Source organism: Oryx dammah, unplaced genomic scaffold (genome assembly GCF_014754425.2).
Source record: "Oryx dammah isolate SB20612 unplaced genomic scaffold, SCBI_Odam_1.1 HiC_scaffold_18, whole genome shotgun sequence".
Taxonomy (NCBI): domain Eukaryota; kingdom Metazoa; phylum Chordata; class Mammalia; order Artiodactyla; family Bovidae; genus Oryx; species Oryx dammah.
The window spans coordinates 290,954-313,015 of record NW_024070202.1 but is presented as its reverse complement, the minus strand read 5'-3'; the positions used below and the strand labels follow the sequence as shown (position 1 = coordinate 313,015).

Here is a 22,062-nt window from a genome sequence, read left to right as displayed (position 1 = left end):
TCCTATTCTTGAGATTGATTTTTTTTTTAATGGGTACCATCAAGTAACGGTTTAAATTCTGGTCTCTGACACTGACTGGCTAGCTGTGTGACCTTGAAGATGCCCTTTATTTAATCTCTGAGCCTCTTTTTTTTTTTTTAAAAAAAGCTTGGATGGATTGATATGTGTGAATATGCTTTGAAAACTATACAATATAAAGGAAATATTATTATTATTGTTTCTTTCTTCTGTGAGTCCTTTGGGGTCACAGAGGGGAGCCTATAGAAATTTCTCTGTAGAAATTTCTTATCTGTAGAATGCAAGTTTCACTGACCTAAGAAAAAGGTATTGTGCTGTGCTTAATCACTCAGTTGTATTCAACTCTCTGTGGTCCCATGGACTGTAGCCATGCAGAATTTTCAAGGCAAGAATACTAGAATGGATTGCCTTTTTCTATTCCAGGGGATCTTCCTGACCCAGGGATCAAGCCCATCTTCTCTTGCATCTCCTGCATTGGCAGAATTCTTTACCACTGGCACCACCTGGCAAGCCCAAGAAAAAGATATTGAGTTGGCCAGAAGCTTGATTCTGGTTTTTCCTTAACATCTTATGGAAAAACCCAAATGTTTTGGCCAGCCCGATATGTATTCCATAGCTGTTCTGTCACCAGTGGAACATGATGATAAAAGTGCATTCTAAATAACTTCAGAAAAAAAAAAAGTGAATGAAGAACTTTTCTTTCCCTAATTTAAAAAAAAATAGCTAATTGATAACCTAATAAAAGTCAGTGGTTGTGACTAGGGAGCATTATTATTTCAGAGCAGAATTTCCCAAATTCTGTACCTTGGTTCTGTACCCCTAATAGATCCCTTTCAGTACATATGAGAGTCTTTGGAGCCAAGCAGAAGGAAATAAGGGTGGAATAAAAAGTTTCCATTAGTAGTAAAGATTTAGAAAAAGGCTGCAGATACACACTAAAGAAAAATTAATATAAAATATAAGTCAATTGGGAGAAGGATAAGTGTGTACTCACGAATAAATCACTTTTATAGCTCTCCTTTAAAGCTTAATTACTTTCTGTTTCAATGCATTTTCAAGTGTTATGTTCCAAAAAGAGAGAGAGAGAGATGAGCTTTTTGAAATAGGTTAGTCTATATTCTGAGGAGACAATCTGGTTGGACGGGATGAGACTTATCACAGACATATGTACTGAGGCCCAAGGGAATGAGGAAGCTTAACATAGAATGGTAAAATTGTCAGTGAAAACCTTAACTGAGAAAAATAACTATGAGGTTTATCACCTGAGCCACTCAGGCATGCAGCTGCCTAGTTGCCTAGCCCCTCCTCAGCCAGAAGTAGAAGAGAAATCTGGGGGAGAACAGGGAATTTGCAGGAAGATAAAAGTTGGTGATGTATGCTTACAAACTATGAGCTGCTGCTGCTGCTGCTGCTTCTGCTGCTGCTGCTGCTGCTAAGTGGCATCAGTCATGTCCGACTCTGTGCGACCCCATAGATGGCAGCCCATCAGGCTCCTCTGTCCCTGGGATTCTCCAGGCAAGAACACTGGAGTGGGTTGCCATTGCCTTTTCTGACAAACTATGAGCACAATCAGACATTTCTCTGGCTTAAAAAAAAACAAAACAAAAATCAAAGGCTAAGCAGAAACCCTCCATCTGGGTTTTTGACATTCACCATTTATCACCCTCTAGCAGGGCTTTCTTAAGTTAAAATAGTCATAAATTAAAGACTTCAAAAGTTGTGCTCATTCAAGCTGAAAGGGAAACCAGGGCAAAGAAAACAAGGATGGAACACCATTAAGCTATAAGTAGGTGATGTGTGCGATTATATGGATCTACTTGTGTGTGTTATTTGCTCAGTCGTGTCTGACTCTTTGCGACCCTGTGGACTGTAGCCCGCCAGGCTTCTCTGTCCATGGAATTCTCCAGGCAAGAATACTGGAGTGGGTTGCCATTTCTCCCTCCAGGGGATCTTTTAGACACAGGAATCGAACCCGAGTCTATTGTATCTCCTGCCTTGGAAGGCAGAATCTGTACCACTCTGCCACTGGGGGAGCCTTGTGGCTGTTCAGGCCGCAGGCTGCAGATGGATAAGGCCCCCTCCCCCCACTGCACCAGTTTGCCCCCTGCCCACCACACTCCTCCCTCAGGGGAAAGGAGCAACCTCCTACATGAGGTAAGGTGATTGTGAAAATGAAGTACTAGCTATGGGGCCTGAGATGAGAGGAACTGGGTTTTGAGGAAATTCATTTAGGGGACATAAAGAAAGTAAGGAGTAAATAAAATCTGACAATAAAATGGATAATGAAGGACCTACTGTACAGCACAGGGAACTCTGCTTAATGTTATATGGCAGCCTGGATGGGAGAGGGGTCTGGGGCAGAATGGATACATGAATATGTATGCCTGAGTCCCTTTGCTGTCCACCTGAAGTCATCACAACATTGTTAATCGGCTGTACTCCAGTGTAAAACAGAAAGCTGAAGATGAAACAGAAACAAGTGCAGCTGTGGAGAGAGTGTGGTAGACACAGCCCAGGTGTGATTAAAGTGGAGAAAATCACAGATTCATTAGAGAGAAAGTTCTTGCATCATTTATACAGGTTTATCTAGGAAGATTGAGGAGGAACTAGAGAAACAGGGGAGCAGGAAAAACTTAAGGGAGCGCCTTACAAAGCCAGGATGAGAAGGACAGATCACCAGCGCCCAGGGAGGACCTGAGGCCTGAGCACTGGCATGCACCCTGCCCCTCAAAGTGGGAAAAGGTGTGTGACGTTAGGAGAGGTTAAAGCTTTGTGAGATGGGGCGGTTAGAAGAAAAACAGCGTGGGTGTGAAGGGCAAAGAACATTCCTTTGAATATCCCCAAACTTTTTGGCACCAGGGACTAGTTTCATGAAAGAATTTTTTCCATAAAGTGGAGCAGAGGGGATGGTTTCAGGATGATTCAAGTGCATTACATTTATTGTGTACTTTATTTCTATTATTATTATATCAGCTCCACCTCAGATCATCAGGTATTAGATCTTGGGGGTTGGGGACCCCTCTCTCGGCTATCTCTCCAGGGCATGGCTATCAGGTCACTAAGGCATCGTCACTGTTTGCCTGTCATTACTTAGAGCCTTCAAATAATAGAATTATCCCCCAAACAGAAACATTCTCAAGGAAACAGTTTCAAATCTGTGTATATTGCTATAAGTGGGTGATGCTTTCTACTGTTACTAGGTTTGAGTTTCAAGGGTACCTGCCTCATCATAGCTGCTTCACTGAACCACCTTTTGGTGTCAATCATTGATAGAAGCTAGCCTCCCCATGTGGCTCAGTGGTAAAGAATCCACCTGCCAATACTGGAGACACGGGTTTGATCCCTGGGTTGGGAAGATTCCCCTGGGAGAGGAAATGACAACCCACTCCAATATTCTTGCCTGGGAAAATCCTATGGACAGAGGAGCCTCGTGGGCTACAGTCTGTGGGGTCCCAAAGAGTTGGACATGACGGAGTGAATCTGTATTTGATTACTAATGCTTTATCATTTTGAAGGTGATTTATTAAAATTATATAAACCTCAAGAGATGTTCATTCCCAATAGTTTTTTGTTGTGGTGGTTGTTTGTTTTGCTTTTTATCCACACCATGTAGCATGTGGGATCTTAATTCCCTGACCAGGGATTGAACCTGTGACCCCTTGAATTGGAAGCTCAGAATCTTAACCAGTGGACCATTAAGGAAGTCCCATCATTAGTTATTATAATAAAATTCCAGAACAGAGCCTTGAAAAAATATAAGCACTACAGGACAGCTATGTGCCACCTTAAACTTCAGAGATTTTCCCATCTTATGTAAAGACGTGAAAAAAACAATTTTTTAAAATCTTAACAGCTGGCCCCATGATTCCTTTTTGGGAAGAGGAAGGAGGGAGCTGTCTCCTTGGGGGAAAGCCACTGAGGAGCAAATGTTACAGACACCTGGACTCCAGGGGAGGGAAAACCTGCCAGGCTGGAGATTAGAGGAAGTTTCTTGTTTCTGCTCCTGCAAGGAGAAGGGAGAGGGGGCAGAGGGCGGAAAGGAAAGAAATAAGACCAGAAAAGAAAAGCCAGCTGGATGGAGGGAAGCTGAGCCCAGGCAGGGGAAAATGACATGTCAGTGTTAGATGATAATCCAGCCATTCCCAATCAAATTTGTTCCCTATTACTGGGATGTAAAGCCTGCCTTCCATCTCTTTAGGAAATTGTACTCAATTTACACATGGAAGCAAGATCTCAGTAGTCAAGAAACCAAGAAAACCCTTCAGGACTATTTACAAAAGCCAAGGTGGGGAGGGCAGGACTTCCCTGGCAGTCCAGTAGTTAAGACTTCACGCTTACAGGGGTGAAGGTTTGATCAGTGGTAAGGGATCTAAGATCCTACACACTGAACTTGGCCAAGGGAGGGAAAAAATGGTATCCTTGAAAATAAAACCAAGAGGGATGGGCTTTGGGCTTCCCAGGGCTGAAATTGAGACCCAGCTGAGCTGACATCTTGTTTTTTCTTTCCTTTTTCCTACCAAGTTAAGCATAAAAACAAATACCTTTTTGTCTCATGCTCAGCTTTTTTTTCTTGAAGGTTAGAAGTCCTCATTTTCCAGGTTTTGACTTAGCCAAGGATTTCAAAAAGCTTTCTGTTCACAGTGTTCAGCTAAATACAAGTAACAAAGGCTTCTAATTGCCTGCGTACTCTAATTGCTTTAGATAAGACCTTATCTTGCCTGGTGCTCCTCCCCTTACCTCCAGCCTCTGTGGTTACCATCTTGACCTCCTTCCAGGTTAACTTGATTCTTAATGTCCTGATTGTTTTTTAATAGTCTTTAAGCTTTCTCACTCCCCCCCCCCCAATCTGGATTAAGAGAGGAGGAGAAAGGAGTATTCTCTAAAGTGATTCATGGTTCATGTCTAAGAAAAAACAATGGTTTAAGAATTGGGATACCCCAGGTTCTGGCCTTAGCTCTCCTGTTGACTAGCAGACACTCAAGCTATTTCTAAACTAAGTTAGAATTGCATCTTTTTTTTTTTTTAATAATTGAGGTTTCTTTTAAATATTTATCTTGTTTATTAAGTATTTATTTCACTGCACTGGGTCTTAGTTGCAGCACTTAAGATCTTCCCTCTTCCTTGTGGCATGTGGGATCTAGTTCCCTGACCAGGGATTGAACTCACACCCCCTGCATTGGGGGCACAGAGTCTTAGCCACTGGCCCACCAAGGAAGTCCCTGAAATACCTCTTTAATGTCTCTTCGAGGCTAAAGTCTGAATCTCTGGACCCTCATAGTTTCCCACCACATTTACTCTCTGCTTTTCCCTAATACCAAAAAAAGGATCCAGTGTGTTCATGAATCCTAATTCTAAATCATTAAAAACTGGCTTCTGTCTCCTTTTTTCCCTTCAAACTTTAGAAAACCTAATTAATTAAAACAGAAGAATTTATAAAACATAGTTTATACAGTGGTTTTCTTGCAAGTAGTCTTTAATAGACTTCTTTCAAATTCTGACAAATACATTAGGTGTTTGGTTTGGATGTGCAGAACTAAAAATATCTAAAGGAGATATTTTTAATTACTTAGTTCAATCCGTGAAATTCCTGAGAATTCCATTTGGAAGAAAGAATAAGAAAGAATATGGGGGACTTCCCTGGTGGTCCAATGGCTAAGACACTGTAGTCCCAATGTAGGGGGCCTGGGTTCAATCCCTGGTCAGGGAACTAGAGTCCACATGCCACAGTGAAGACCTGAAGCAGCCAAATAAATAAATAAAATTTAGGAGCAAAACAACTATATATATATATATAAATAATTATTTTTAATGGAATATGGGCTTTGCAGTCTGAGAGGCCTGGCATTTTTTTTTTCCAAGGTAGCAAGCAAACAGGGTTTATTTCAGAGAGAAAGCACAAAACTCTCAGCACAGACACTTAGAGGAGGTGAAGTGCCCCAGACCGGGGCTCTTTTACTAAGCAGTGCAACTTTAGATAAGTTACTTAACCTCTCTGAGCCTCAATTTTTAAAAAATGTTCTCTGTTTTGTTCATACTTTTTTAAATTTATCTTTTAATTGGAGGAAAATCACTTTACAATGTTGTTATGGTTTCTGCCATAAAAATATGAAATGCTTCACTAATTTGCATGTCATCCTTGAGCAGGGGCCATGCTAATCTTCTTTGTATCATTCCAATTTAAGTATACATGCTGCTAAATTGAGCATTGAGCCTCAATTTCTTCATCGATAAAATGGGAATAATGATACCTCCCTTGCAGGACTGTCGTGAGGATTACATACCAGGTATATATTAAGTACTCAATATATGTTCACATTCTCCTCCATTAAACACCATCTTATTTTTTACTTTGCTCATCAAGAGCACATGCTTGGGCCTGAAACAGCCTAGGTTCAATGCCTGATCCCACAATTTTAGCAACTCAGTGATTTGGGACAAGTTGTTAACAATCTCAGAAGCACTGTTTTCTCATCTGGAAAATGGAATTAGCAACAACAGTGCCCAGCTCGAGGAAGCGTTCATAAATTAGTGACATCCATCAGAATCACATTAAATAACCATGGAGACAGCAGGAATGCTGAGAGAGTGCTGATGCTGAGTGGCTGCTGAGTTGCTGATGAGGGGTCAGCCAGGTGGCCAGGAGGAGGCTCCAAACTTCTATTTCTCTATTTTACCTTTACTGTCCCCACTTTTCTTTTTCTTCCAGAGAGATGATACGGGGTGGGAGGTGGGCGGGGGGTTCATGTTTGGGAACTCATGTACACTCGTGGCAGATTCATGTCAATGTATTGCAAAACCAATACAGTATTGTAAAGTAAAATAAAGTAAAAATAAAAATAAAAAAATAAATATATATTTTTAAAATTTTGCGTTTTATTGATGGTTGATTGAAATTCCATAGGAGAATAAATTCATCTCCACAATTAGATATAAATTTCTTAGAATCTAGGACTACAGAGATACTACTTTGGATGTGTATTTGAACACATGTTTGGGAACGCATGTACACCCATGGTGGATTCATGTCAATGTATGGCAAAACCAATACAGAATTGTAAAGTAAAATAAAAAATAAATTAATTAATTAATTTAAATAAATAAATAAATAAAAAAGTTAAAAAAAGATATTGCTTTGTACATAGTAAATGCTTAATTTATATTTTACTGGTCAATATTGTTTGATTTTAAAAATCTATTTTATTTTTTAAATTAATTTATTTTAATTGGAGGCTAATTACTTTACAATATCGTGTTGGTTTTGCCATACATCAACATGATTCTGCCATGGGTGTACACGTGTTCCCCATCCTGAACCCCCCTCCCACCTCCTTCCCCATACCATCCCTCTGGGTCATCCCAGTGCACCAGCCCCAAGCATCATGTATCCTGCATTGAACCTGGAATGGCAATTCGTTTCACATATAATATTACACATGTTACAATGCCATTCGCTCAAAACATCCCACCCTCTCCCTCTCCCACAGAGTCCAAAAGACTGTTCTATACAACTGTGTCTCTTTTGCTGTCTCGCATATGGGGTTATCGTTACCATCTTTCTAAATTCCATATATATGCGTTCAGTTCAGTTCAGTTCAGTTCAGTCTCTCAGTCGTGTCCGACTCTTTGTGATCCCATGAATCGCAGCATGCCAGGGCTCCCTGTCCATCACCAACTCCCGGAGTTGACTCAGACTCACATCCATCGAGTCCGTGATGCCATCCAGCCATCTCATCCTCTGTCGTCCCCTTCTCCTCCTGCCACCTCCCCCCACCCCCAAGCCCTCCCAGCATCAGAGTCTTTTCCAATGAGTCAACTCTTCACATGAAGTGGCCAAAGTACTGGAGTTTCAGCTTTAGCATCATTCCTTACAAAGAAATACCGGGGCTGATCTCCTTCAGAATGGATTGGTTGGATCTCCTTGCAGTCCAAGGGACTCTCAAGAGTCTTCTCCAACACCACAGTTCAAAACCATCAATTCTTCAGAGCTCAGCCTTCTTCACAGTCCAACTCTCACATCCATACATGACCACAGGAAAAACCATAGCCTTGACTAGACGGACCTTAGTCGGCAAAGTAATGTCTCTGCTTTTGAATATGCTATCTAGGTTGGTCATAACTTTTCTTCCAAGGAGTAAGCATCTTTTAATTTCATGGCTGCAGTCACCCATCTACAGTGATTTTGGAGCCCCCAAAAATGAAGTCTGGCACTGTTTCCACTGTTTCCCCATCTATTTTCCATGAAGTGATGGGACTGGATGCAAACACTGTATTGGTGTTTTTCTTTCTGGCTTAGTTCACTCTGTATAATAGGCTCCAGTTTCATACACCTCATTAGAACTGATTCAAATTTTTTGGGCTATGCTGCTGCTGCTAAGTCGCTTCAGTCATGTTTGATTCTGTGTGACCCCATAGACGGCAGCCCACCAAGCTCCCTTGTCCCTGGGATTCTCCAGGCAAGAACACTGGAGTGGGTTGCCATTTCCTTCTCCAATACATGAAAGTGAAAGTGAAGTCACCCAGTCATTTCCGACTCTTAGCGACCCCATGGACTGCAGCCCACCAGGCTCCTCCATCCATGGGATTTTCCTGGAGTGGGGTGCCATTGCCTTCTCCATTTTTTTTTTTTTTTGGCTATGGTGGGTCTTAATTGTGGCATGTGGGATCTTTCATTTTGGGGCGTGGACTTCTCTCTAGATGTGGCTCCCAGGCTCAGTAGTTATGACTTGCAAACTTAATTGCCCTGTGGCTTGTAGGATCTTAGTTCCCCCACCAGGGATCAAACCCTCGTTCCCTGCATTGGAAGGCAGATTCTTAACCACTGGACCACCAGGGAAAGCCCCTCCCCGCTTTTCTTTGTCTTTCTCCTTTGTCTTCTCTCTCACAGTTTCTGCTGTGTGAAAAATGGTTGCATCCAGAGCGGTATGACATGTAACCCATATATTTTCTTTCCCTGCATGGCCTCCATAAATCTTGTGTCTGTGCATGATTCCTTCTCAGTGCTGGGTGTTTGATTCCATGCCCCCAGGTAGAATACTATGTGTTGAACTCTGTGCCATGGATTTGGTGCTGTGTGCCTTCCTCTGCCTCTGATACCTCCAAGATGAAAAGACCTAATTGCTAAGAATCCTGGGGGCAAAATTAATTCTCAGAAAGGACCATGACTTAGTATCTTTGCTTCTTTTACCTCTGAAAGAGCATAGTTTGCTTGTTCTGTCTTGTGGCCTCTTGTTTGATCATGCTACGCATAATAATTTAACATGGCATTTCCAACAGGAGTAATTCTACTTGCTTCTTTCCCTGAATATTTAGACTGGGGCCAAATGGCTTCTTGTTTTTACTTAAGTGTTAAACAAAACGGACTTCCCTGGTGGTGCCGTGGTTAAGACTGTGCCTTCCAATGTAGGGGCTGCAGGTTCAATCCCTGATGGTGGTACCAAGATCCCACATGCCTCACTGCTCAAAGACCAAAACAAAAAACAGAAGCAATATTGTAACAAATTCAATAAACAACTTAAAAAATGGCCCACATCAAAAAAATCTTTAAAAAATATATATGTTTGCATATGTAGTCTATATGTATGTGCACGTGTATAACCCTTTGTATTAAATAGTTTGGCTTTTTATAGCAAACTACATTAGAAGCCAATTTTTTCAGACATGGATGCCTTGAAATGTAAATTCATAGTCCCTACTAACAAACAACCATAGGAAATCTATTTCCTGTGCACATCTGGTGGCACATCCTGATTTTATGTCACCTACTTGGGAGGCTGAATGGTGCCATCATATAATCTTGGACTTAAATTTCAAAACCCTGGCTAAAATTTTCTGCTTAGCCTTACCTCCACAACTGATGGTTTTACCCCAGAGCTAAAGACAAATGAAGAGCAAAAACAGGCCTGTTGCTGTGTTGATTATTTCTTGCTCACCTCTATTTCTCTATTTAAAAAAAATTTAAGGTATATATATTTTAATGTGGACAATTTTTTTTTAATGGCCACATTATACAGCATGCAGGATCTTTAGTTGGGGCGTGCAAACTCTTAGTTGTGGCATGTGGGATCTAGTTCCCTGACCAAGGATGGAACCCTAGCCCCTTTGCACTGGGAGCTCAGAATCTTAGCCACTGGACCACCAGGGGAGTCCTAGACCCATTGTTTCTTGACTGTTTTCCCTTTGTTCCTACAGTCCTTTCTTCCCTTAAGCTCATTAATTACTGAGACCTGTTTAACGGCAAGCATTGTGTCCAGGCTTAGATCACAAGATGTCTTGAACCAAAATGGGTTCTCTTATGTCAAAGAGGTCATACCTGATTCTCTTTATCCAGGGATCCCCCTTCCTTATCTGCTTACAACACCCAGTGTTGGCATAAAAGAAATTTCCAGTTATTTCAACCAGATCATCAGATGCTCTGGACCAAACTCAAGACTGTCAGATTTGTACTATTTGTAAATTTCGTCAAGCTTCCCAGGTGGCTCAGGTAGTAACAAATCTACCTACCAATGCAGGAGATGCAGGCAGGAGATACAGGTTTGATCCCTGGGTCAGAAAGATCCCCTGGAGGAGGAAATGAAAACCCACTCCAGTATTCTTGTCTGGAAAGTTCCATGGACAGAGGAGCCTGGCAGGTTAAAATCCACGGGGTTGCAAAGAGTCAAACACAACTTAGCCACTGGATACACACACACACACACACACACATGTAATTCCCCATATTTTGTCTTTCCTCTTGTTATGATGGGCATTAAAGTCTTAAAATGAAGAGAGTCTACAAGCTTTTTTTTTTCAGGGACAACCAGGAAGGGTGGTGGCTGACAAGCCCACTCAAGATGACTGTTCCCTTGCTCTCTGTCCACCCCTTGCTTGAGCAGTGCCTGCATCATTTACACTTACTCTGGCCTTCCTACATACTTACCTTGGGCACCAGCTAGTGATTGTTCTTATCAAAGGGGCGGTGAGGGGTGTGCCCTTCTGTTGGTTTCCCTGGTAAGCGATGAGCCCAACTGACATCCACTCCCCTGTAACTGGCAATCTCCCCCTCCACCAGGAGTAAAGACTGCAGCCATGTGCTGAAGGTGTCTGCTGCACAGGGTGGGGGTGTCACTCTAAGACTTTGCTTCAGACACAGAAGCTCCCTATCTGTCAAACCACTGATGTCTCTGTTGCCTGATGCATGTGTGCATGCTAAGGCACTTCAGTCATGCCTGACTCTTTGCAACTTTATGGGCTGTAGCCTGGCAGGCTCCTCTGTTCATGGGATTCTCCGGTCAAGGACACTGGAGTGGGTTTGCCATTCCCTTCTCCAGGGGATCTTCCTGGCCCAGGGATTGAACCCCCATCTCCTGTGTTTCCTGCATTGCTAGTGGATTCTTCACCGCTGAGCCACCAGGGAAGCCCTCTGTTGCCCAATCCAGGCTTTCTTCAGTCTTGAAGCTGGGCAAATGCAGGCTTTGTAGGCCTGTGAGGTGCAGTCCAACAGGTGGGCATAAAGAGGCCAGCTTCCAGAGCCCCTCAGGAAGGGGTAAGAAACTTGACAGCTTGGGTAGGTGGTGACAGTTACCAAGAGGAGAGGTGGTGGGGCAGGGGAGTCCCTGGGACCTGCCAGGGTGGAAAAGGAGAGCTTGGAAGGAGCCTGCCTGGGCCTGTGGATCTCCCCCTGGGTGGACTTAGGAGAAGGGATTCCTCAAATACAGTGATAAATATACTTTGCACTGTAATAGGATTCCATTTGAAACTGTTACAGCCGGAGTGTTAAAGAGTCCATTCTTGTGTCACAGAAAGCTAGACTGTTCCTCCATTTGGAAGGTATTATTTTACTTTCCTTGTTCCTAAAATAGCACTAAGTAAGGCTGCTGTTCTCTTATGTTGTGCTAATCTTAGAGCAACATGAGAATGCTGACTGTACACAGATCTTGAAATAACACTGAAAACTTCCAACACGGGAAGACAATTAATTCACACTCCTTCCTCCTTTACTCTTGGATTCCAATGACTGGCTGTGTTTAACCCTAGTTTTGCCTACTCTTTCCCAGAAAAGTCACAGCTAACATGCATGGATCTACTAAAGGTAGGAGCATAGATTCAGTAGGGTGTGGGATTCCAGCTTGATTCTCTGGGGGCTGACATCTCATCAGAGATCTAGTCCTGAAGAGCATATGCTCAGTGCTAAGTTTCAGGGTCTGCATGGTAATAGCTTCAGGAATACAACTGAGACAAAAATCCCTGAGAGATGAAACACTCAAGCTTCTTGGAGAAGGTGGGCCTCCAAGGATAGATGTAGAGAAGGAGTAAAGAGAGCCAGTGAGTAAGTCAGAAAGAGAAAAACAAATATTGTATATTAATGCATGTATGATATACATTATGGCAAGCTACAGTCTATGGGATCTGTATGACCAAAGTCACAACCAAAGCGACTTAGCATGTATGCACCACACATATATACAGAATCTAGGTAAACAGTACTTATGAACCTACTTATAGAGAAGAAATGGAGATGCAAATGTAGGGAATGGACTTGTGGACACGGCGGGGGAAGGAGAGGTTAGGACAAATTGAGAAAGTAGCACTGATGTATATACACTCACTCACTCTCAAAGTCACTCAGATGTGTCTGACTCTTTGAAACCCCATGGACTGCAGCCCACCAAGCTCCCCTGTCCATGGGATTTCCCAGGCAAAAATACTGGAGTGCGTTGCCATTCCCTTCTCCAGGAGATCTTCCCAATCCAGGGATCAAACCTGGGTTTCTTGCATTGCAGGAAGATTCTTTACTATTTTAACCACAAAGGAAGTCCCATGTATGCTCATAACTTGTGGGAGGCTGCTATATAGCACAGGGAGCCCAACCTGGAGCTCTGTGATGACCTAGAGGGGTGGAATGCAGGGGGAGGGAGGCTCAAGAGGGTGGGGAGATTATATATATATATATATATATATATATATAATTATGACTGATTAACATTGATGTATGGCAGAGAGAACTACAACATTGTAAGGCAATTATCCTCCAATTAAAAAAAAAAATAGAGAGAGAGAGACAGGCAGGTGGAGGGTGCAGGCGAGACCAGCCTGTGTGGAGCATCTCTGTGGAGGAAGAGGGACCCAGTTCACTGGAGATAGCGGTCATGGCTGAAGCAATTTCTGATTCAGTGAAAGCCTAAAGTAGGAATTTCCCCAGATTAATGGAAACCCTGTGTGTTGCAAACATATTCCCAGCCCCGGTGGATCCAGGGAATTCGAAGGGTGGACGGTGTCGGCGAGGAAAACTTTTTTGTTTATTAATATAAGATTAGATTAAGAAACAATAGTATAGTAGGAAAATTAAGTAGAGAAAGAGGGCTGAATAACTTGGATTATGTGGAAGACCAATAAAGTTCCAGACAAGGAACTTGCACCATCTACGTAGGGCCACCGGCATCTGTTTGAATATCGGAGAGTGCCCCGCCTTGGGCTCTCTCTCTTACGGATCTTAGAAGCCGGGACAAATAAGTAGACATGATGAGCCTCCCTGCTCCAGGTGGGAATTCAGCCGGAAAAAGAAGAGAACGATATGGGGAAGTCCAGCATCGGTGCAAGACTCCAAAAACTATTTTTCAAAATCAGCTTATATACCCCAAGTTGTACATAAAGAAAAAGAGTTATGCAGGGGCAGCAGTCCTGACCCTCATTGAGACAAGGCTTTCTTTTTGCATACCCTCCTGTATACAAAAGGTCTCAGGTGGTTTACATTATCTTCTGGCCAAGAGGCTTGTTAACATTTTTATGGCTCTCTTCCTGGATAATTGTCCAGAAAACTCCTTTTCCCTAGAAGTATTTCCTCTTTACTCTGCATCACCCTCAAAGCACAAAAAAGTTACATTCCTATAGAACAAAGGTGCAGTGGGTTATAACAAAGAAAGTACTTAACTCAAAGATCTAGTGTTGCTAATACCAGGTCTACTACCTGTTTTTCTATATACCAACTATACCTAAAAATAAAAAGATATGAGAATTTGCCAGCAAGTATTGGCTCAATAAATGAAACCTTTAATCGGTCCTATTCTAATGATTTTGACTCCTCGGAAGCCTCAACATTCCTAGGATGTTTTAAGCTTCCTGTGCCTCCCGCAGTTGGGAGGCCTCAAACAATCACATGCGCAGCTGTATGAGTCCTGCAGGCAGGCTAGAAAGCCATCAGAGGGGTTTTTGGATTGAAACACTCTTTCAAATGCAGAAGACTAAAGCCCTGAATTGACTTTTTCCAGAGAATGCCAGAAAAGTGGAAAAGCGGGCAGATTCTTATTTATTGGGGGGTGGATGCTCAGGAAATTCCAGGGGGAAAACCTGAGGTCTGATTAGCCTTGCCATCAGAGCTCTGCCGCATGATCTTGTCACGGGTGGAATTCCTCACGCTGGCTCCCGGCACATATCCATCAGAGCATTAGAGGGAGGTAACGAATGACCTGACTCCTGGGACCTGCCAGCTGAACATGGAGTTGGCAGGGGGACCGTGTTTGGAGAGGCTCAGCCTCTGTACATCTGCTTGCTCTCCTGTGTTGCTTTGCCCATTCGGGGCTGAGATAAGAGTGCATGTGCCCCGTTCTGCTCCCTGTAAACTCAGCTCATATTATGTCTTTCTCTCACTCTCTTCTCCCTTCCTCTGCCTTTTCTGCTCATGGCCAGATGTTGAGAAGTCCTTCCTCGCTGTGAGTTTTGGATGGAATGTCCACCTGTGACATCAGTCTTTTGCGCACCTGCCCAGATTAGCAGGGAGGGTAAATGATGTGAACTCTCTCACTACCCACCTGGTCTCAGGATCACGAGTCTCCAGACCCAGCTCTAACACCTTTTAGCTCCTTGAACGCTGGCATTTCAACTACCTGCTCTTCAGTTTCATTTATTTGTAAAATGGAGACGTTAATACCTCCCTATCTACCTTACACAATTTCCTTGAGGCTCAAATGAAATATGGTTGTGAAAGTGCTTTGGAGACAAAGAAATGTATTTATTAGGAGTAACTCAATACTTGAGGGGTTGCATGAGGGGGAAGGTGGTAAAACTGGGACGTCTCAATAAATCCCATCCCGTCCTATGATTTTATAAAATTGTTTTATACTTTGTTGTTGTTTAGTAACTAGGTTGTGTCCGCCTCTTTTGCAACCCTGTGGATTGTAGCCCCATGCTCCTCTGTGCATGGAATTCTCCTGGCAAGAACTCTGGAGTGGGTTGCCATTCCTTTCTGTCAGAAATCTTCCTAACCCAGGAATTAAACCCACATCTCCCGCTTGGCAGGTGGATCATTTACTACTGAGCTACTAGGGAAGCCCTTTATATTCCTTAAATAAGTTGAATTAGATAGCTTTTTCTGCTGTTCTAACAATTCTCACTCTAGCAGTATCTTTTTTTCTCCATCAATCTCCTTAAATGCAGAACCCAGAGCCTCCTTACACGTTCTAGCTCACCTTGCTTGGCTTCCTCACCAGCCACTGGGCCTCCCAGTCACTGAAGAAGCAACAAAAACTCTCACACAGCATCTCCAGAGGCTCTCTGGACTTCAGTCATCACCCCAGGCCTTCCAGTAGCAGCTGATGTAAAAAATGTGAAAAGATTTTTCCAAAATGACAAGATGCTCTACACAAAGACTTGGATGTCACTTGGCTCCTTGCTTAGAAATGTTTTAGGAACCTTATTGTGAAAGCAAGCCTGCAGTATTTCAGGAACAGGTATTCACAGCACAAATGTTGACATATTTATAAACTTAGGAATGTGATGATAGATACCATGGAATGGATAGTCCTTGGTGACGCTGGCTGTGCGAGACCAGGTCCAAGAAGGATATAACCAGCACATCTCCAAGGCTCCAAAAGCGGTTTAGAGATGGGATAATTGACTGTGGTGTCATAGTTTGCTGGGGCTACTGTGACAAAGTCTTAGTCTGTTTAGGCTGCTGTAACAAAAGTACTATTGATAAGTGGGCTTCCCTGATGTCTCAGAGGTAAAGAAACAGCATTCAATGCAGGAGACTTGGGTTTGATCCCTGGTTTGGGAAGAAGCCCTGGAGAAGGAAATGGCAACCCACTCCAGTATTCTTGCCTGGGAAATCCTATGGACAGAGGAGCCTGGTGGGCTATAGCCCACAGGGTCACAAAGAGTTGGATACGACTGAATGACTAAACCACTGCTACCATTGATGAGTGGCTCAAAAACAACAGACATTTATTTTCTGGAGGCTGGGAAGTCCAAGATTAAGATGTAGGCAGGGTTGGTTTCTTCTGAGGCCTCTCTCCTTGGCTTGCAGACGGTTGCTTTCCCCACAGACTGTCTTCCTTCTCTGTATGTCGGTGTCCTAATCTTCTCTTACTGTGCATATGCTAAGTTGTTCAGTTGTGTCTGACTCTTTGCGACCCCATGGACTGTAGCCTGCCAGCCTCCTCTGCCCATGGAATTCTCCAGGCAAGAATACTGGATTGGGTTGCCATGCCCTCCTCCAAGGTGATCTTCTGGACCCAGGGATTGAATCAACATCTCTTATGTCTCCTGCTTTGGCAGGCGGGTTCTTTACCACTAGTGCCACCTGGGCCTCTTATTATATGGACGCAAGTCAGATTGGATTAGGGTCCTCCTGTATGACTTTGTTTAACTTTAATTACCTTTCTGAAGACACTCTCCTAAGACAGTCACATTCTGAAGTCTTGGGGGTTAGAACTTCAACATAGGAATGGGGGGCAGGCGTTACAACTCAACCCTTAATTCACACTGTGGGCAAGGTAAAGAGAATCAAGATGAACGGAGAAGCCACTGGGAACTATTAATAGCAGAAGCCTCTATCATCCTTGGGCCTGGAGAAGCAAAAGAGAAAGGGTGTGCTATTCTTAGAACCCATCCAGAGCTGTGGTTGTAGAAGAGGGGCAGCCCAGCATGGGTGCTATATGACAGAGGAAGGCACCCATGGTGGAGACCAGGTTTTGGCAGAGAGGGAGGGAGAAGACCCATCCCTCTCCCTCCCCTCCCTTCACACTCCTCCCTTCACACTGTGATAGTTCTTCCCTGTGGTCAAGAACCGAGAAAGAGGAACTGAGAACAGTGAAGCCTGGGAGCTGCAGCTTGTAGATTTCAGGCTTTGAGGCAGGGAATGGGCTGACAAGCATGGCCAGTGGTGGGAGGAGAGTGGTAGGATTTGAGTGGGACGATGAAGAATCACCAGCTCAGTGGAGAAAACAGAGATATTTCCAAAGGAGGAATTAATTATGCATTGTCAGGTAACATAGAAAGGAAAAGTGAAAGTGAAGTTGCTCAGTCGTGTCCGACTCTTTGCTACCCCATAGACTAGCCTACTAGGCTCCTCTGTCCATGGATTTTCCAGGTAACAGTACTGAAGTGGGTTGCCATTTCCTTCTCCAACGGATCTTCCCAACCCAGGGATCGAACCCGGGTCTCCCGCATTGTAGGCAGACGCTTTACATCTGAGCCACCAGGGAAACCTATAACATAAATGGGCTTTAAAGTATCATTGGAAAACAGAAAATTCTACTTAGCTGCAAAAAATATTAGTCATACATTCGAAACTGAACCACATATTCATGTAACCATTTCCAGTCCCAGTAGTTACCATTCTAAGATACTTGTTTGCAGAAGTCAAGCAGAATGATAGAAAAATATGTTTGTCAATCTTGTCATGTTGAACACCTATGGTCTTAAAATGGGATGGGAAGTGTTACTGGAACTGTTTTGGAATAGAAAGCAGCTCTCTGCCTCAGGAGGGTGCCTGTGTGACCGCACCCATCAATGGTTACAGCATGGTTATATGAAGTGGGTATGTCCCCTGTGTTATCACGCTGGGGCTGCCATAACAAAATACCATAGGCTGGTGGTTTTGACAACAGAAATTTGTTTTCTCACCACTCTGGAGGCTGGGAGCCTGAGACCCGGTGTTGACAGGGTGGATGTCTGCTGAGAGCTCCCTTTGGGTTGCCTTTTCAGTGTGTGCTCATGTGGTCTTTCCTGGGTAACTTTGCAGGGCAAAAAAGCAAGGAGGATGGAGAGAGGGGGAGAAAGAGTGATCTTTTGGTGTCTCTTCTTTTTTTTTTTCCTAAGTTCAAATCATCCTGATTTTATGATCACAGAAATACTACAAATATCCACAGTTGATGACCACCATTATAACAAATACAGATAGAAGGATGGACAGAGGGCTACATAGATAGAGTGACTGTAACAGGAATAGGCTTAATCTGCACATGCTCTTTTTAAAGTATAGTGTTGAATTTAGTGTTACTTGAATTAAAAAAAAAAAAAAAGTTTGATCACACCAGGGCTTAGTTGTGGCATGTAGGATCTAGTTTGCTGACCAGGGATCAAACCCAGGCCCCCTGCATTGGGACACAGGCTTGATCCCTGAGTCAGGAAGATCCCCTGGAGGAGGAAATGGCAACCCACTCCAGTATTCTTGCCTGGAAGATCCCATGGACAGAGGAGCCTGGCAGGCTACAGTCCATGGGGTTGCAGAGAGTTAGAGGCGACTCAGCCAGCTAGCACACACTCATGCATTTCCTTAAAGGCCCCACATCCAAAAACAGCCCCTCTGGGGGTTAAGACTTCAACATATGAGTTTTGGAGGGGACCCATTCAGTCCATAACATCCCACGTGGTGATATGAAATAGATGACACTTGATACGTTGATACTGATAGTCATTAAATCAAGAAAACTTCATTGCACACCTACTGTGTGCCAGAATCTCTGCTAGGCTCTGAGATTATAGGTAGAAGGAAAAAAAAAATAAAAACAACTGTCTCCGTCTTTAATGAGTTTATAACTTGAAGAGAGACAGAGTAGCTGTTGGAACACAGTGGTCACTGCCAGGAGAGCTTGAGCATTTGTGCTAAGTCACTCAGTCATGTTTGGCTCTTTGACACCCCCATGGACTGTAGCCTGCCAGGCTCCTCTATCCATGGGATTCTCCAGGCAAGAATACTGGAGTTGATTGCCACTTCCTTCTCCAGACCTAGGGATTGAACCCACATCTCTTGGAACTCCTGAATTGGCAGTGGGCTCTTTTCCACTAGCACCCTGGTGGCTCAGGTGGTAAAGATTTCACCTGTAATGCAGGAGACCTGGGTTCTATCCTTTGGTCAGGAAGATCTCCCAGAGGAGGGCATGGGTACCTGTAGTCTTGCCTGGGAATTCCATGGACAGAGGAGCCTGGCAGACTACAGTCCATGAGGTCGCAAAAGAGTCAGGAGACGACTGAGCGACTAACACTGTCACTTTCTGTTCAGTGCCTCCTGGGAAGCCCCAGAGCGCCTAGATAGGATGAATAAACCACTCCCTGGGGGCTGCAGAAGTGATGTGCAAGCAGAAACGGAGGATGAGGAGTATTGGATAGTAAACATGGGACGGGACAGACAAGGGGTAGCATTCAGGATTGAGGAAGATGATACACAGAACTAGGGTGACCAGGATCCTGGTTTGCCCGGGGCTGTCCTGGTTTTAGCACTAAAACCCCCACATCTGGGAAAGCTCTTAGCTGCTGCTGCTGCCAAGCCACTTCAGTAGTGTCTGACTCTATGTGACCCCATAGATGGCAGCTCATGAGGCTGGGATTTTCCAGGCAAGAGTACTGGAGTGAGGTGCCATTTCCTTCTCTGGAGCCTTATATGTAGAGGTGTAAATAGTGCAGTAGAGCTGGTGCACGGAGGAGGAGGGTTGCGGCAAGGTTGATGGGAAAAAGCTGGAAAAATAGGCAGGAGCCCAAACAGGAACTGAGCCATGCTCAGGAGGTAAGGCTTTCTTTTGGAGCTAGTTGAATACTCAGTACTGTTGTGCTGTGCGTCCTTGATCAGTCAGGTCTGACTCTTTCGATCCCATGGACTATACAGCCTATGGATATTCTCCAGGCAAGAATACTTGAGTGGGTTGCCATGCCGTCCTCCAGGGGATCTTCCCAACCCAGGGACTGAACCCAGGTCTCCTGCATTGCAGGCGGATTCTTTACCACCTGAGTCACCAAGAAAGCCCAAGAATACTGGAGTGGGTAGCCTATCCCTTCTCCAGGGGATCTTCCCCACCCAGGAATCCAACCAGGGTCTCCTGCACTGTAGGCAGATTCATTACCAACTGAGCTGCCAGGAAGCAAGTAATCAGTAAGTGATCTTAAGTATGGGAGCAACTTGCTGAGACCAGATTTTTTTTTTTCTACAGCAAGTTATTGTAATATTTATTTATTTAGTTATTTTCTGTAATCTGCAATGTGACTTTATTTATTTTAAAATTTTTATCAGAGTATAACTGCTTTACAATGTTGTGTTAGTTTCTGCTATACACTTTGCTGTACATATTATTGTCCAGTCATATCTGACTCTTTGCAACCCCATGGACTGAAGCACGCCAGGCTGCCTAGTCCTTCATCATCTCCTGGAGTTTGCTCAAACTCATGTCCGTTGAGTCGGTGATGCCATCCAACCATCTCATCCTCTGTCAACCCATTCGCCTCCTGCCTTCAATCTTTTCCAGCATCAGGGTCTTTTCCAGTGAGTTTGGCTTTTCAGGTAGCCAAAGTATTGGAACTTCAGCATCAGTCCTTCCAATGAATATTCAGGGTTAATGTCCTTTAGGATTAACTGGTTTGGATCTCCTTGCTGTCTTTTTTTGGATATCCTTCCCATCTAGGTCACCACGGGGCAGTGAGTAGAGTTCCTTGTGCTCTATAGAAGATTCTCATTAGTTATCTATTATATATATAGCGTTAATAGTGTGGGGCTTCCCAGGTGGTGCTGGTGGTAAAGAACCTGCCTGCCAATGCAGGTGACTAAGAGACACAGGTTCAATCTGTGGTTCAGGAAGATTCCCTGAAGGAGAGCATGAAAATCCACTCTCATATTCTTGCCTGGAGAATCCCACTGACAGACGAGCCTGGTGGGCTACAGTTCATGGGGTCGCAAAGAGTCGGAGATGACTGAAGGGACTTAGCAAGGCATGCACGCAAATCAGTAGTGTATATGTGCCAGCCCCAATCTCCCAACTTCTCCCATCATCCCCAGAGACTTGCATTTAGAAAGAGCTCTATCCACTGGGTGATGAGGAAGAGGGACGATATTGAGGGCCATTCAGGAAGCTGTGGTGGTTTTCCAGGGAACAGTGATGGAGAGTGAAAGTAAAAGGATGGAAGGAGATGGAGAGACCCAGAGGATTTGGAATATCTTAAGGAGGAGTAACAGGCCTTAGAAATACACGTATGGGAGGTGAGAGAGAAGGAGCAATCATGGATGACTCCCAGGTTTCTGGCTTGGGCAATTGGAAAAAGGCTTGGGAAGTAATTAAGACAGTTTGGAAATACTTTCCCTACTGCACCCTGCGTGAGAATACAAAACAAAGCAGCCTTTCTTCTGCTTCCCAGACTGCTCTTGGTGACCTAAAATCTCAGTTGTTGTGCAACTGCCCCAGACGTCTCGGGCCCACGCAGCCAAGAGACTGCCACAGCATGCTCAGGTTGGGGAGGAGGTTTGGGGTGAGAGGGGGAAGCAGAGGGGCATTTATGATGCTAGATACTTCCTCAAGGTCTGTTTACTCTGTCTTGTTTAAGCTTCATGAGAATCTTACCAGAGAGGGAGGTGGGGACTTATTCCCATCTCAGAGCTGCTGAATGGCAATAAAGTAACATGCCCTCGGGGGCCACGGACACAGAGCAGCAGAGCTGAGCTTTAAACCCAACTGTGGGGACTTCCCTGGTGGTCCAGTGTTTAAGAGTCCGCCTGCCAATGCAGGGGACATGGGTTTGATCCTTGGTTGGGGAAGATTCCACCGAACACAACTACCAAAGCCCATGCACCCTAGAGCCTGTGCTTTACAACACGAAAACCCACTGCAGTAAGAAGCGTGAGTGCCACAACTAGTGAGTAGTCCCCAGTCACCACAACTAGAGAAAAGCCTACACAGCAATGAAAACAGTGCAGCCAAAATAAATAAATAATTTTTTAAAAAAGACTCCACCTCCCAGTGCAGGAGGTGTGGGCTCAATCCCTGGTCAGGAAACTAAGATCCCAGATGCTACACAGAGTATGACCCAAAA

General features: G+C 44.1%; 1 non-coding gene across 1 annotated transcript; it reads right to left on the bottom strand.

Moving 5' to 3' along the window:
- Positions 1-6,117: 6,117 nt before the first annotated feature.
- Positions 6,118-6,224, bottom strand: LOC120878313. The gene has a single exon (XR_005724519.1). It is a non-coding gene; the product is annotated as a U6 spliceosomal RNA (small nuclear RNA).
- Positions 6,225-22,062: the final 15,838 nt, after the last annotated feature.